The sequence below is a fragment of the Cynoglossus semilaevis genome, chromosome 18 (assembly GCF_000523025.1).
Source record: "Cynoglossus semilaevis isolate Cse_v1.0 chromosome 18, Cse_v1.0, whole genome shotgun sequence".
Taxonomy (NCBI): Eukaryota; Metazoa; Chordata; class Actinopteri; order Pleuronectiformes; family Cynoglossidae; genus Cynoglossus; species Cynoglossus semilaevis.
In genome coordinates this window covers 7,244,315-7,255,992 of record NC_024324.1, presented here as the reverse complement: position 1 = coordinate 7,255,992, position 11,678 = coordinate 7,244,315, and the positions used below count along the sequence as shown (strand labels likewise).

Here is an 11,678-nt window from a genome sequence, read left to right as displayed (position 1 = left end):
AACATCTAACCATAGAACTTCACTGTACCGAATCAATCAGCATATTATAGACCCAGCATTGATATGAAAAACACTATGCCCTCCAAAAGGAGATACACAGCCTTCAGGACTAAAAAAAAATAAAAAAATAGATTTTATTTTTAGATGTGTGCAACTTTTAAAAGATAAGTTGACATTTTACAGAAGCCAAAATCTGAATAATCCATGGGTCATTATGTCGGGGTCAGTGAATTGCTGATTAATATGAAAACAAGGTGTAAAGTATGTGCTAAGGACTTCCTTCAGAGGAGCTCTGGAGGCTTGGGTAAAAAAAAAAAATCAATGCTAAGATACACAGCAGCTTTACTGGCACAGTAGACACAGAACCACACTTAGTTTTACCTCAAACTCCCTCTGTATATACACCACAGTTTTCCTCTTAGTTAAACGCTGCATTAAAAATATTTAAAAATCATAATAACCTAAGATGTTGGTTTGATCATCTTCAATTTTTTAAATAAAACAAATCAATGTTGCAACCTCTGCCCCTCAGATGCAGTGGAAAGGCTGGTCATGTGCAGGTCATGAATTGCTTTCATCATTCTTCACATGAACTGTTCGCTCACCCCTCCTGTCACCATAGTCATTTCTCTGTTCGAGTGAAATCAGGCCCCGTTGAAGTAGTGGGGCCATATAGCAACGTTTCAAGACATATGGCACACACACACATGGCTGGTCACGTGTGCGCACACATACAAAAACACTTAAGCCATTTGCCAACATGGCACAAACACAAGAGTGATGGGGGCAGACCCAGATGTCAAGGAAAATCACATTTAAAGCAGAGTGGGTGTGGGTCGATAAATGAGTGTGCGTGCTCCCACTGCAGCGCCCACTTCCCTCAGAGTGACACGAGCATGAGACTGGAACAAGGGAGCAGTGAACTGACTCGGTCTCTGGAGGGTAAGTGCAATGATCAAGGGGACCTTCGGGGGAGCGAGCGGAGCTTTACCTAAAGAGCCGTCCAATCACAACCTCAGTCGTCACCTTCACCACTCTCCAACCTGACCCAATAAATTCACAGGCCAAGTCCCCGTGGACTTATACAGCTGATGGACATCAAAAACTAAAGCCAAGCTCTGTCTGCAGTGGCTTGTGAGACATACTTGTACACTTAACTCCAGAGTCAATATTTGGTGAGACACTGCAAACTGTAATCCCTCTCCCCATCATCACTGTGGCCTTATTAAGCTCATGTTGTCTCCGTCTGTTTGACTCCAGTACCGCTCTCACCGAACATCACCGTCATTTCCCGTGCCGTTGCCTCCCATAAGCTCTTACGGACCGCTGTGTCCGTAGTTGCAGCCTAAAGCCAAAAGCATAGCCAGCAGGCAAACACTCAGCAGCTGTGCATGACACATGTTCACTGCAAACTTCTTTTGTTGCTTCATTTCATCCTCCTCACCCTTCATTTCACTTCCCTCTCTCCTACTCACCCTGTCCAGCCTGCCATGCACTCCGCCAGTACAGGTGATCCCCGAAGGGCCCAGTTTTACTCAGTTCACTTCCTCTCCGTACTGTATGTTCATCCAGTTCTTAACTCCGACCGGAGCCCTGTTGTGATTGACAAGCAGAGACATCTGTCCCCAGAGCCGGCAGCACAAAATGAAGAGGACGTCTCAAGGAAAGTTTTCAAATTGATTGAGAGTGAATGAAAGCCAAGGGGCAGCTGCAGAGGACGATTTTCTCAGCAGTAAACCTTTCAATTGTTACTTGTAGTAGAATTCAACTGAAGTGAAAAAACTAAACTGGACACTCAAGGAAGCCCTGGAGTTCACACAGACACATAACTGCGGCAGGACAGCTGAATTTGTTATTTTTTACATGTTTTTGTCTCAAAATTGAGAAAAAATAACACACACACACACACACACACACACATATATATGCATATATACATATATACATATATGCATATACAGTATATACATATATACATATACATACATATATATATTATTATTATTAGAATTTTATGTTTCCATAAGGTCATTATGCTACATATTGCTAGATAATATGCTACAGCCTGACATATCAGTGGACGTATTGGACACATGAAAAAACATTCAATCAATGTTGGGGTTCTGAACAGGGCGTTGGGAAATCAGATGCCAAGCTGCATGGATGCTAATGAGATATGCAACTGAATACGGATGATATCACACAATCAGAGCTAAAGGATGATGGGTGAATATGATCAATGAGTCTGATCAGAATTGAGACGCCCAGTCGATGTGCTGCAGATGTGAGGAAGAGGCTTCAGCTCTTACTCGGGTGCATTGCACACATTCTGTGGCTTCTGGAAGTCACAGCAAGAGAGCACTGTTACAGTAGAGATTTCCATCTACCCACACACACACACACACACACACACACACACACACACACACACACACACACACACACACAGAGTGAGTGAGTGAGAATGCTGGGAGCTTAGTATTCACACTCAGCCGCATAACGTGGAGGGAATAACCTTGCGGAGGGTGGAGAAGAAAAGCATAATAGAAAAACCAATATTAAAGGAACTCGGGAGCCCAAGCCCACATTAAACTCAGCCCACAGGCTTGCAAGAAAGATCCCGTCCAACTCATCACAGTCTGTACAAGATGTAGGTCCACTTTCCTGCCAGGCTTCAATTTTAAAGTTCTTCTTAGGTTTGTGACCTTACTGTAAACTCTATGTGTGCTTCTGTGTGGGAGAAGTCAGCAGAATAAAAGGCTTTCAAGTAAAATGAAGAATAGAATAAGAAATCTTTTGTGGGTGTCCCCTAGAAAAAAAAATGTGTCTGTGTTACAATCACTGTGTAAAATAATAAATATATATTTTTTACCCTGCGGTTCACTCCGTAGTTTTAAAAGACTTCCATGCCTCTGCACGGGGAATTAAGTTCTCAGTATTCGGATTGACAGAACCATAGTTAACTTTTGTTGAACATGCACAAATACTTTGTTACTGAGAACATCTATGTTAAGATATAATATATAACATACAACATATTTGGCAGAAACCAGGTTAGTAATAGAACATGTGTGATTTCAGACCACCTGATATGAACATCAGATCTAAACCATCCCACAGTCTCTAGTTGACCTCAGGACTTTGACCTTTTCTGTCAAGGGCAGATCTGTGGGAGTGTGTGCCTTTGTTTTGCTAAATTATGCAAGGTCTTATAGTCTAAGAGTAGGGGGGGCCATTGAATAAAACATAGATTCTTGAATAGTTTTCGAATCTTTAAAGCAACATTCTCACAACTAACCCTTTTGGTGACTCGTTATTCCGATTACAGCTCCACTCTCTGGCCCATAGGGTTAGCTAGTTTGCATAATTTCCATCTTTTGAGTTAACAGCATTATAACAGCAGCATTATAGGTTTATATATACAGGACTGTCTCGATATATATATCAGATTACAATACATTTAGCAGATGCTTTTATCCAAAGTGACTTACAATTTGAGTCAGTCAATCAACAATCAAGCTACAGTACATACCAAAATACATCAATGATAAATAATAAGTTATAGTCATAGTAGGTCACAGAGTAAGAAGAGGTGCATGATGTTAGTGGGTTTGTTAGGGTAGGAGATGATCTTTGAAGGGAAGAGAGGGGAGGACCCTGTTCTTGTGGCAGCCAGTAGTTTGTTCCACCAAGTAGGAACCAGGGTGGAGATTGTCTGAGATCACCCTGGGTGAGGAAGGGGGCAAGACAAGTAGACAAGTGGTGATGAGTGCAGCCTCCGAGTAGTGGTCAGTGACTTGTGTTTGATCTGCACTGCCAGTGTAGGCGGGGTATGACCATAGCCTGTAGTGGGTGGAGTGTTGAGTCAAGTATGGTCTGATTTTGCGTATGTTGTAGAGTGCTAAGTGATAAGATCCGGAGACAGAATGGTCAGAAAAGGAGAGCTGATCATCAATACTGACACCAAGGTTTTTCACAACCTTAGTAGGGACAAGAGCGGAACTACTATTACTATTACTTTGCAAAGAGGCATGATAAAAATCATAGTCGTAACAAGAAGAAACAGTAAATAATAAATAGTAAATACTTCAACCAAATGGAGCTTAAAGATAAAAATGCAGTATTAATGCACTGTCCACTGCTACTAAAGCACAGTTGATTGTAATTTTTTTTTAACAGAGAATTCCCTTGTTTCCCAATCGACCGTAGACCGAGTTCACTTGCGTTACATGTTTCTCACCCATTTATTTTTCTCTCAGTGGCTGCTTGAACTAAAATTAGGTCTTAACAGCGCCTGACCCACATGACTTGGAATGAGCTTAAGCAATCATTTCCAGTGGTGGGTTTCTATTGAGTTTTAATCAAGATTTCTACTTTGTTCCGTCTTCTCTAGCGCTTTCCCAGCCTGCAGATTTTTCAGGTCAAGGAACCATTCAAAAAGCTTTAATTAGCTTTCCCAAGCTAATGAGTTCTCAGGCATCATACAAATTGCTCTGTCAAATCCTCACTTTGAGGCAGCCCCTGCCAGCTTAGATTGTTTGGGTGTGAGCACGGCAAAATAAAAGGGTTTTTAATCAGGTTCAAATTCATTACTTCTCAAATGACTTGTTTCATTTTTTTCACAATTTGCATGTCTTTTTTTAGTCAAAGTGCCCGTGACAGACAGCCTGTGGTGTTGAAAGCATGTTCCATCATCATTTCACTGGATAAAGCTGTATATCGCACCATATGAGGAAAAGTTGAAATAACAAGTGGAGGCTGATGAACTGAAAGCAGGAAAAATAGGTGACAGAAAGGAGAGGTAATTTTGGACTTGGGAATAAATTCTGGCCCTGGATGTCTTTAAGAAGACTGTAGAGAACCTAAAGGAAAAAATATGAGTCTCGGTTTAAAGATGACATATGGCACTCTGGGCATATTCCTGCCTCCCCAGATCCATTTTAGGTTAAATGGGTATGGTATCACCCAATTTAATAACTTGACAGAATTAAAGTGTCTCACCCCAACCATTTTTTCCAATAACTGAATTTCTACAGTGTAAGCATTAAAAATGAAGAATAGATTTGTGTGGCTCAGAGTGGAGCTGGTGCTAGATATACACCGGCGACACGATGGTTACTTTAAAATTTCCACCATTTTCCGTTTATATGACTGAAAGAATATTTATTGTCCTCATTGTAGGTAGGTCACTACAGCCTGGTAATTTGAATAATAATAATAATAATAATAATAATTGTTTGAATACAACATTTTCTACAAGATCCAGAACTTGATGCTTCATTTATTTCTGAAGAAGCGACCAATGACGGTATTACTTGGTTAAATTTATCACTCTAAATTTTTATTTGCTAAATTCACAACAGGCTTCAGAGCTGTGGGCCGACACATGCTCAGTGGTGCTGTTCTCTAATGCAGCAGTTACAGCCATCCTGTCCAGCCTTGTTTTCACATTGAGGTAAAACCAGGGCTGATGTTATTATTATTTCTGACAATTTTTAGATTCCCACGTCAGGCCCCATTATGCCCTGCCCGGGGCATTCGTAAAAATTAGTTGTACAGTGAGCGGCCTGAACATTATTTCCCACCTCCATCTTTTTTGCCTCTACTCCATCCCCTTTTCCCTCTCACTGACTTCTGATGTGAGGCTGATAGAGCTTGGAGCATAGCCACTCGCTGTCAGGTCCAAGCTAATGGACTCAACATGGTTGACGGATAAACCCGCTGAAAATAAGTCGTCAGAGAGCTGCTGGTCTTTCATCAACATCCCTGCCCTATGTGGCATTGCCTTGACCCCAGCTTTTACATCCTATTTACCGTGCGTACAAAGATGCTAGTGCTTTTTGTTTGTTTGTTTGTTTGTTTGTTTTTTTGGCTAAATGAAAATTTGGGTTAGTGGGTTTGGGTTAGGTTTTGGCCATGGGGTCATCAATAATGCAAGACACACATAGAATGGCTCCATCATTACTAATGCATTCCCTACATGCATAAGCTTGTACGTGATATAGCATTACTAAACAAAACAATAAGCTGAAGTTGTTAAATTTGTCCCTTGGTATACTAGGAATACAAACTTACCATATGTTTAATTTGTTATTTAAATAACAACAGGTGTTGTCACAGGTAATCTGGAACCATGTTATTTAGAAGGCATTTTTAGTAGGGAAGCTGTTCATACTTCAGTCTTTAACACGATAAGTCTTCCATGGTTACTGTTTTGGAATTAAAAACTAATTATATTATTTAAAAAAAAAAAGGGAAGCTGTTCTGCTGTATTCTTTCTTCTTCCCAACTGTCTGTTAATGGCCTAGGCTAAAGTTCACATTTGACCTTTGATACTACACTGTGCATTCTCAACGCACTTGTATTTGTTGTCACTAAGGTGCCACATACCTTTGTGTCATCACTACTTCCAAGCAAACTCTAAAAAAAGAAGTTGCACTTTTGGAATATAGTCCCTTTCTTTTCCACCATTGTCATCGTTAAAAGGAATGTATCACAGAGTGCTGTGATCAATCAATATTGTGGTCCATATAAATAATAAAATACTGACAAATATATTTTTATACAAATATATAAGTGTATGATCTATTAAAAATCTAAGCTTCTAAATACGAATCTAAGAAAATATTAGGAGATGGGGCCAAAGGACTGGCAACCAACAGAATAGAATAGACAATACCAACACTTCAAAGACTTTAGGGCATTTCAATGCTGGAAGAAGAATGCAGCTTGCTTTCAAAAATATTTAATGAATAATGTTCAGAAGTCCCTTGAAAAAAATCAACATGTGACTAAACTAGTGAGCTATGAAGACTGTACCAAACTGTGTGAAAAAAAAAAAAAACAAAGATCCCTGCAAACCTCTACACATTTTCCAAACATATGGATTATTCTACAGTAGGCGTTTTCAGTGAACAACTGGGGGAGGAATTAGGTCAGGGATTTCACACAGCCAGCAGAGAGATCATTTCACTACCTCAGAGCTCCACCAGGAGCCACTGTAGATTCACGTGAGCTGCAAGTCACAGACAATCAGACCGTGTAAGGAGTGGAAGTCATGATGGGAGGCAAAGACAACTCAGTGTATTAGATCAGCTACCCCACTGGTTTTGTATACCAACAGCTGTGCTCTATAACCCACTTGACAAGATTAAAAGTCCCAACATATAAACAAATAGACGATCTGCATCCTGGCAGAGAGAGGCTCTGTCACTGAGCCCCGCTCTCTCCCTCTGTTTGTCTTCTGCACCTTGTGAACTGCAGAGGAAATGGAGGTAAAAGGGCTGCGGCATAATTTAGTGCTACTTATGAGATCACAAAATGTGACGCACTTCAAAGTTGCACGGACTTAAAAGGGGGAAGATAGTAATAATTTTGAGAGAGAGAGAGATAGCATAAATCCTCAGGACCATTCTATTCGTGCTGATAGAAACAATCACTGTTCTTTTCTGAGGCTTCGATCGTCAGTGCTGCTGCAAGGCTTTGCTGTTGTTTAGAGACAGAAAGAAGGAGAAGAACACGAGACAGAGAAATGACTGATGACACATCCAGCTCCTCGGCACTACATCTCTCACTACACAGCCCATGCAGCCAATCCTCCTTCAAGCCAAGGCATCCATCTATCCATCCTCACATCCATGCTTTGTGTTTATGTTTAGTTTGTTCTGACATGTTAATGGGACAGCTGATGGACTGGCAGCCTGATCCGGCTAGAGGGGCAGAGGTTCCAGGGTTTATTTTACACTGACAGCAATGGGGAAGGTCAGCCTGTTCATAGTTCACCTGTCTTCTCCTCTCTATCTCTTTGTTCAGGTTCCGTGTCCATTTCCACCGCTCTGTTTGTTTTCTGATTCGGTCTTGTTTGCCACCATTCCCCACAATGTGTTTTGCAGCCTTGTCAGTCTCAGCTCATTTCCTATCTCATTTTTAGAGCCCTTCTAAAACAATTCCCCGACAATTGACCAAAGGCTGAAGGGAAAGCCTGAACAACAAATTAAATCAACCCTGCAATAACGAAAGTAACACCCTCTAACGAAAGTAAGAGAAACTGAAGGACGCACCTTCAGGAAGTGGCGAAAGGCCAAAGGCATGAGAAGTATCACAATGCTCACAAGAACAAATCCTAGTATGTACAGTAGCTTATGGTTGGTCACAATTAAAACCAGAAATACAGTTTAAGAAAACACTCCAATCTACAAATAAACTACTTGTTTTAGAGGATCCACAAAGTGATACATAAGTGTGAGCTATATTATGCAATATCTTAAGGTAATAGAATTGGATTGTCATCTGAAACCACAAGGGGGAGACAGCTAGTGATGCCGTACAACTTTCATCTAAATATTAACACAGTTGTATTGTAGAAGTAAACGCTATGAAACATCCAGGTTTATTCTTGGCTCTCAATAGATTGCAGTTAGTTACCCTGTCAGTTTAACATACCAGCCAGAATGGCATACACAACCTTACTGCATATGTACATAAATGAAAGAAGAAAAAAAACAAACTCTATGGGCATGCACAAGTCAGAATCTGCTCATTTACCAGCAGCCATTTCTTTCTTGCTGCCCAACTGTTGCCATAGTTACATGAAGCTACCATCAGGTTTTCCCACCACTAAAGTACAGCAACTGGCTGCTCAGAAGTTACTTAATAATTCATTTAGAGGTCAAGGAACTGATAATATTATTTAAGTCTGGGATTTAATTATTTTCCTGCTTTTCCTTTCTGGCACCACTTTTTAACACTGACCACTCCAGACTGAGAACCCACCACAAGAACTGCATGTTTGGCCCTCGCCAAACTCACTCAAATCCTTATTGTTGCCCTTCTTCATGGCAAATCTAAGAACAATATCTTCACTAACTGCCTAATCTGTCCCACCCACTAGCTGGTGCTTTGATGAAGAGGAATTCATAGTTGTTCACTTCAGCTGTCAGTGGTCATAATGTTATGGCTGATCAGTACAGACTGATTCAGCAGCCTCCCAGACAAGACTTGCTTTTGATGTGAATAATAACGGTTCATATCACTAGGAGTTCTGTTTCTAAACATTCAAATGTCGTCTGACCTATTATTTCACAATATCAACAATATTACAAACAGTCAATAAGAAGGGTAGAAAAAGCTGAGTGTTTGCCGCCCTCTTTGCCAATCCTAAATTATTCATTTGCATTTATTTGCTTTGCATTTTCCTCAAAGCTGCAGGGACTCTAACATCCTTGATCATCCTTTCCTTTCGCGGGTGATCCTAAAGCAGTCCTCAGTAGCCTGTGTAATTGACTTTTGCTGTTTGAGAGGCAGTAAAAGTTTACGACTATTAAACATAGCATCGAGCAGACTGTCTTTTCTTCACACTATTAGTAGAGTGAAGAGACGTCGCAAACCAATAATTAATAGCTTTCTCTGGGGATGCCCAATTACCAATTGTTGGTGGAATTAGCTGATGAGTGGGTGGACTTGACAGCCCTGGAAGCATGGCAGTTGACAGAAGAGAGGAGCGGGCGTCCGTTCTTGCTGGGAGGTGCCAGCATAATTGGCCTCTAATTTTTGAAGTATGAAGCTCGTGTAGTCTGATGAGCAGCTGAACGTGGTAGTGCTCTTTCGCACGAACCAAGACACCCGAGAGCTTTAATGGCGACGGAGAGGCGGGGGGGGAAAGATACGGGATAATTAACCGCTTATTTAAGCCCTGATGATATGAGTAACAAGTTAGGATTCTTGGGAAAATTATGCCATAAGTGAGACATAGGATATGCTGTGACATTTGTTCAAGTGTCCCACCCACACAAGTCTTGAGCTTTTAGATTGTTCTATATTCCACACAATCTCGTCCAAGTGACACCTCAGGGGTCTGAACGAATTGGAACTGGAACTACATTTCTTAACTCTTCTATATGTAATTGAATGTATTTTTAGAGTTTGGTTCAAAATTGATATGGGAGACTCGGGTGTTGTTGAGTGAATCATCCTTTGATGCTAACCTTGGTGGCCGTAGCGATAAATTTAGACAAACTCCTTCAACAAATTAGATTAGACCAAAACCCACAGAAAACACAAAAAAGCTCACCTCCATTATGGGAACTGAAAGGGGAAAGAAAGTCTCCAAGTTGGGAAACTCCAGCAACAGTTTGGCACATTCAAAATGACCTATTTTTGTTGAAACATCCACTCATACGGTACATTACACATATGTTTATAGCAGTTGATTTTATTCATACATATTGTATAAAGATATTATAATTTAAAATATTTAATATTTAACACATTTTTGAGATGAAAATCAACAGTTATCTAATGCTAAAACTTCAACATTCAAATATTGCAGACGGGACAAGAATAGCTTAAACCATCTGCTGTCTGACACTAGGTATCATTTACAGGTCAGAAGGTAAAAGTGATTACTGTGATGCTAAAATTGCAGTTTCAGAGGAGAGAGGATGCTGGTATACATTATAGCTCATTCATATCTAAGTGTATATTTTTTACAAATTCACAAAGAAAGAAATAAATAGAATACAAAAATCAGGTTCACACTGATTATGCTAAGAGCATATGCAGACCTGAGTGACAGAAACGTCTCTCTTTGTGAAAGCCCCTGCGTCTGCTCATGTTTTAGAAGGTCTGCCTTTATACATGCAGTTTAGCCTTACTATAGCTGTGCTTCTATGGTAAACTTTCTATTCTGCTCTTTTCTCAAACCCCATCATCGGCACCTCCAGGCTCCATGATGCACAAAGCACTCCCGGTGGCCTCTATTTTCTTCTCAGATTACGAAGTCTTGAGCTGAAAACAGCTTGGGGTCCACATATACTAATATTACACAGACAACTATAGGCAATGGAGCGAAACAGAACAGATACTATAGTTTGTACCAGTTTCTTTGCAGAAACTACACACACGACATGGCACAAGTAGAAAAAATTGAATGAAACACAATCATAATCACAGTTGAATCACTCAATTCTCCGACACTAACATGCTAGATTGCAGTTAGTTACCCCGTCAGTTTAATGTACCAGTAAGAATGGCATACACCTTCCTGCATATGTGCATAAAGGACAAAACTCTAGTCAGAATCTGCTAATTTACCAGCAGCTATTTGTCTCTTGCTGCCCAAACGTTGCCATAGTTACACGACTCATCACCATTTAAGAGTGTTAGAGGATCTTTATTCTAAAGTGTTTAAGAGAAACAAAGCCTTGTAGTATAGAAAAGGACAAGGAGGAAAAACGTGTATCCGTTAATTTTATCTAAGTTTTTTTAAATATAGTAGACTGTCAAAAGCCTATAAATAAAACACAACGGCCAAATATTTATAGTGCACCAAGCAGGATTCTGGTTTGTCTATTTCTAGTACGATAAATGGAATAAGAAAACTTTATGAAATTTTTAGCAGTGTACGCCCACAGAAAAACTTCATGATTTATTGTTTTCATTATGTCAAAAATCCTATTTGTATCAGAGGCGAGGCTCCATGGGTTCACAAAACTGAATACATTTCTATTTTGTTGAGCTCCTAATGCCGGTTATTGCTTAAAATTTAAAATACCTAATGGCATCGCCAGAAAAAACAGACTAAAGAAAAACAATACTGTCCCTTTATGTCTGACACAGTCAGCATGAGACAACATCATGAAAAGAACTGGTTACATAATAAAAGCTGGTGCAATGTCCAC

General features: G+C 40.2%; 1 protein-coding gene across 1 annotated transcript in view; it reads right to left on the bottom strand.

The window, feature by feature from the left end:
- col9a2 (procollagen, type IX, alpha 2) overlaps window positions 1-11,678 on the bottom strand; it is a 129,624-nt gene that overhangs the window by 57,862 nt on the left and 60,084 nt on the right. The window lies entirely within an intron of this gene.